At 32.4% G+C, this 6,000-nt stretch overlaps 1 long non-coding RNA gene across 1 annotated transcript; it reads left to right on the top strand.

Moving 5' to 3' along the window:
- The first annotated feature begins 261 nt into the window (after nt 1-261).
- Nucleotides 262-2,586, top strand: LOC125505143. The gene is made up of 2 exons (XR_007281947.1): nt 262-656; nt 1,042-2,586. It is a non-coding gene; the product is annotated as an uncharacterized LOC125505143 (long non-coding RNA).
- The last annotated feature ends 3,414 nt before the right edge of the window (nt 2,587-6,000 follow it).

The raw sequence follows: 6,000 nt of genomic DNA, 5'->3' as shown, positions 1-6,000 counted from the left end.
ATATTATTAATTATTATATTATTATTGTATATTACTCACAAATTCATGTAATGCAGTAAAATAGAAAGAATATAATATTTTTTCAACATTTTTAAAATGGACTACGACGAATTCATCACATTATGATAATATTGTATGATATAATTTTAATGTGTTCTGTTGAATTTTTATATATTTTTAAATAAATCAATATTTTTGAACTGTATTTGACAATTTGTATACCCTGCTACCTCCCGTTCCAAACTAATGTTCATCACAAATGCATTTCTTTGCCAAAATCTTTTTCCTGATCTGATAAATGCGAAAAAACAAGTTTGGAAAGGAACCGAACTTGCTTTTCCAACATTAGGCAGTCTGTGTTTTTGCAAAACAGAAATACTTCCTTAAAATTGATTTTAATTGTAACCAAAATAACTCGAATTCAATCAGCAATCATATCAGTTCACGAAGCACGAGTATTTCGTTCACAGTCCTTTACTTTAATCGTGTTAGTGTGATATGGGTCCAATTTAGTTTGAATGCGTAAAAAGGCAAATGCCAGAAATGTTTTCAGATTGTAGTTATATTTAGCTGCAAATTTTTCTTCGATTTAATAGAAAGCTTGAATATATCAAATTATTAAAAATGATTGACTGCGCCCGACAAAGAGTGAGATCGTAAGTAAACTATAACTTTAAGAAACTGATGGAAAACTGGAGTACCTATATTTTGTATTTAACACAAATATAAGATACTTGATATAAGTATGTATATGGATTTGCAGCCAATTTTTCATGTTGTTTCCGTTTTTATACTTCTTGTAAAATATCAACATCACCTTAAATGATTAAAATCGCGTTAGTTCATTGTTTCCAAAAACCCATTTTATCTTTGGTTTTGCTGATAACAATTAGAGAGCTTAAATGCAACATTTAAGGAGAATTAAATGTAAACATTATATACTGTGCCAATATTATTTGCTGCTGCGGACTTTTAATTTAAAACACTTCACTTTACTAATCACTAATAAAGAAATTGACCATATTTTCTGTATTTTTACAGGGGTTTTGTAAGGGCACTTGCCCGAACACGCAGAGCGTTTTCGACTCCGACGGCGCCCACGTTGGTGCAATTTTCATTCAAGCATTACAAATTGGTAAAATTGCTGAAACATAGTTATTCTTCTCAAACCACAGTCTTGAGTGAAGAGAAGGAATTATATGTGACCAGCCGGAACGCATCYGTTTATCTTCCACATAAAAATATTGGTGAGAGTTCCAGTTGATGCCCGACGATTGGAGAATCATATGCACGTAGTGGCAAAACTGATAGGAGATGGTGTTGGAGGTGTAGAAAAGGATGTTTACCACCACATGGAAAGGGAAATTATGATGTATACATCAGTGTTACCATTAGTTGATTCGTTTCACATGGGGTGGAAAAAAATCAGATATTTGGACCTTTTCCTCAGTGTTATGGAGACGCTCTCAGCATGATAAATGAGCTTGCTAATAAAACCGACCGCACAGCAGCTATATTGCTAAAAAACATAACGTTTGATGGCTATAGAAAAGTAATGAAGCCTTGCAGTTCCGCTCAGTCTGAACTAATAGTTAAACGTTTGGCGCTACTTCATGCAGCCCCTATAGGAATGTGCTCACAAATGTATCATCAGTATGCAAATAAAGTCGACTATCGTATGCGACAAATAATGGATTTTACGGACAGCTTGGACCTAGTTGGCGAGCAGACAAGATTAACTAATGCTATCTCGGGTCATCCAATTCTAGATACTTATCGAGAGGTAATTTTCTGAGATATGGAGAAATATGCTAAAAGTCGTCATAAAACTCACAGCCACGTTTTCACTCCATGGACTACTATCTGCCATTGTAGTTCTTCCAGCCAGGAAATGATAAAAGTTTTAAAAACGTAAAATTTTTAGATACGCGTTATCTACAAATTGATTCTTGTGCTTCTGATATAATATTATTTATGCTTACAAGTACTACTGATCACGTTTTAACTTCTCTTTTTGAGGTTTTGTTGATTACATACTCCGGCGAGTTTAAACGCGCCGTTTCATCTTTTTACGTCGAGCTCCCTGATTACAATTTCCAGAACTTTAAAATTGAGTTGGAGTCAAAAATCGAGTGCAATATAGGTCGAGTTTTATTCGAAATAGGACGCATTTATAACGGAGAGTGTTATAATACTAAAATTATGAATGTTTTATTGTTTATGTTGTCGAAAAACTCGCTCAAACTCCCATAAATATTGTGCAATGCTTCTCTTACTTTACAGTAGTGAGAACAATGTTAAAAATGAGACAGTTTAAATAAATTCTGAAATGCATTTCGCTTCACTTTCTCAACAGTTGATGATGATGCATTATGATCAACAATCTCTATAATGCTCATGAATCCATCTAATATATATATAGATATAGATATAGATAGATATATAGCAAAATCGAACAAATGGCAGTAGTTTGAAACTGGTTGTGACTGATTCATCATATTGTGTGATGATGTATATAATTGTCTTATATACTTTAAATGTTTTATGTAGTATTTTGAATTATTGTACATTAAATCAGTGTTTTAAGCGTGTTTTTAAATTCTGATGCCATATACTACACCCCGTTCCATTTTAAAAAGTACATTTGGCTTTACTGTAAAAAGCTAATGATTGATTTTTCAAGTAGGATGTTTAAAAAAGCACCAATATATGTAAGAAGCCTAGAATTATTATTTTGATGCATTTCATACACAATATAATAATTGCGAATTATTATACTGTCAAGTCTTGAGCTACGCGAAATCTTGCCAGTTTTAATAAAGCATTGGTTTTTAGAAACGAGATTTTTCTTATGAGATCGATTTTGTTGGACATTTTTTGAACAAAAAATTGCTTGATCATTGCGGTTTTTGAATAATTATATTACACAGAGCTTTCATTCCGAAACAAACCATCTTAAATATATTTTAAATTTAGATAATACGAAAAAATATTAAAATACGCTGACTTAGCTAAGCATGGGGAACTTCTATCATACATTGAATTTAATTCTAACAGTCAGCCTTCTCAAGTATTTCTATCGGTTGTATGCACAAGATTTTGATACAGAATGTTTTTTTTACAAATCTAAAACTTGACAAAACTGGAAAATAATTATTTTATAATAATGCTTGCAAATAAATATATTAAAGAACTGAATATGTTAGTTTCATAAAAAGTATCAACTTTAATGATGATTCGACTTTTCGTGTCATATACGTCAATATGTATATTCAACTGTATATACAGGGTGTCCCATAAGCTCATGATCAAAAGGGTACTGCGATATTATTTGGATCAAAATAAGACGATCTGTCCTAACTTTTATTAACAAAAAATGTCTGGCTCCTCTGCTATTGATGGTCAAAGTTCTTCAAAAAATTGATCTTTTTTTAAATATCAGGAGAATGGTACGATGTATTTTGGTGAAACTCGCTGTGACTTTGTTCGTATGTAAGTAAGACTCATATTTTGATGAAACAATCGAGTTCAGCCGTTTTGGACAAGTGGTGAATTCTTGAGTGTCGTGGTACAAAAACTACTAGAACTTTTCAGTTAGTGGATGAAATCAACTAATTTTTTTTTCGGTTGATGCACTAATCATTTATTCACAATTGTATGCTCTTTGTTAAATCTGGTAGCATTGATCGTTTTTGCGAAAAAAAAWATTTCTGTTTACTAACCGAGTATAATTTTGTCAACCGTAATTTTTAGGACACGTCAACGTAGTTTTATTTTGTTTAAAGAAAGTCCGATTTTCGTGTATTAAAATGCTTGTTTGGCACTGAAATCCATCTTAAGTTTGCCTTAAGTGTAAAATATTTGTTTTCGCTATAAATAAATTTTACGTTTCTTAATCGATTTGAGTTGGTTAAAAAGCCGGTGTTACAGCAGATTGTGCTCTTTTCAACCCAGCCTTAATGATTCAAATGGGGATAGGATTGACAGAGTTTTTAAGAGAAGAACGTCCACACCAAAAATATTTGAGTTTTCGCCCCCAAATGCCCTGGAATTTTGTTAGCAATGCCAACATTGATATTACAATAGTTTTGCTGAATTTAAAATTTCCACCTGAATCCAGTATTAAGAGAAATACGCGAAAAATTCTTGTTAAAACAAAATGCCATGAAACTCAAATCAATTTTTCCTCAACCAATTTTTCCAGTTTTTTTTTACACAGAATAAATATTGTAATTTTCCCGCTTTGCTATACGTAGGTTTATTTTTCGGATAATTCATTATCCACCACAGTAATATTTAATTTTGCAACTGCGATTTTGAGTTTCACTCTTTCATCTTTGAAGATATTCAATTTTAGGCGACTCCCTGATGATGATAACATTTTGACAAAAACTATGCTATGTTTTGCTCAGAAACGGAAAGAGTAAAGTAGAAAAACTTTTCATAAATGTTATTGGAAATAAAGAGCGGGACACAAGCAAAAACATTATCCAGGGTGTTCTATTTAAAATAATGTTGAAATTAAAAATAAATTAATTATGAATATGTAAAATAATTAAAAATAAGTTTGAAACAACTTCCGGAATAACCGGAGGTCGTATAATGTCGCTCTTATTTCATAGGAAAAGAGCGTCTCCGAAAATGCCATTATCAAAATTTGCAGGATTCAAATCGCATTACTTTCCAAAATATTCTAATGGACGCTGACCTTGAGACACCATGTATAATTATATATGTGGGTATACAGCCTGTATCTTTCCCTTTTGAGTTTCTTATTCGGTCTTATCTAGTATGAATTTGGATGAAGTATGTTGATAGAAGGTGTTCTTTGTATATGCTGAATTGAAATATTATTTGATCAGACTGATGAATCTATAACTAGAATAAAATAATTACATCCAGCGACATCAGCAGGCCTTGTGACAAAAGTTGTTATAAACCATTAAAACCTATTTTATTTCCACCTTTTTCAAGGTAGCCCAAAATTTGACATTAAAATCAAGTAAAGAAAGCCACACTAAATAAACTTTCAATCAATATATTGGCAGAACATAATGAAATTAGCAAAAAGTGATCAAAGTCTACAATGCCAAATCTAGCAAGAGTCTCATCCGAGATGTTGCTTGCGCTCCTAATGATGCGAGAAGAGAAAGACATTCAGCTGCACAGCAAGTTTCAAGCTGCACGAAATCAGTTTCATAAACATTGAGCAAAGGCTAATCCAAGAACTCATGTGAAAACAAAGTTATGTACTTATTTAATCACTCTTAATGCTCAAATCATACCACAGTTTGAAGGTGAATCTACTATGTAGACAGGTCTACAAAACATGAAACTAAAAAGATTCAAGTTTCTTAAAAATCAAACAAAATATCAGAGAGCCAACATTTAATTTAGCATAAACAAGCAAAAATGCGCCGCCGCATATTTGGATATGTTTTTCTTTGGCTGAGAAAGCTGATTTGTTTACGGCGATCATTCAAACAAGTTGAAACGTTAACGTTGCATTTGAGAATATTGCGGTCTGAAATGAAACATTCTACAATTTGGCTGAAAAAAACTGAAATCGAACCGAATAAAGCAAGCTATGACAAATCCGGGTCGAAGGGACGATTATATCATCATGGTAGTTCTGTATCTCGATCCATTTGAAAAGTGAAAAACACCTTAAAATCGCAGGAGTTTTTTTGATAAACTCGCTTAATGTTCAGTTTTCAACGGGTATGGGACGAAATAGGTCGTGAGTCTTTTGTGTGTTGCCGATAAATGTGCTTTATGTTCACTGCGGTAGATCATCCTGTTCCCTGTTCGTTAACTGCAGGATTTAGTGTAAATTTTCAATTTGGTGTGAATCTTCATTGTGTGTTCAAGTGTAGTGAATGTCTTTGAGGATTAATAAATAAAACTAGAGAATGAAGAAGGATCTCTATCTATAAATCATCACTAGCTGAAGTGAACCCTCCGTTGTTCTTAAAATTCTACATTTATCTGTGTTATCTT

The sequence above is a fragment of the Dendroctonus ponderosae genome, unplaced genomic scaffold (genome assembly GCF_020466585.1).
Source record: "Dendroctonus ponderosae isolate FM_Combo_2020 unplaced genomic scaffold, Dpon_F_20191213v2 Dpon_F_20191213_7, whole genome shotgun sequence".
NCBI classification, from domain to species: Eukaryota; Metazoa; Arthropoda; class Insecta; order Coleoptera; family Curculionidae; genus Dendroctonus; species Dendroctonus ponderosae.
Note: the sequence above shows the minus strand (reverse complement) of the source record. Positions and strands in the feature narration are given on the sequence as shown.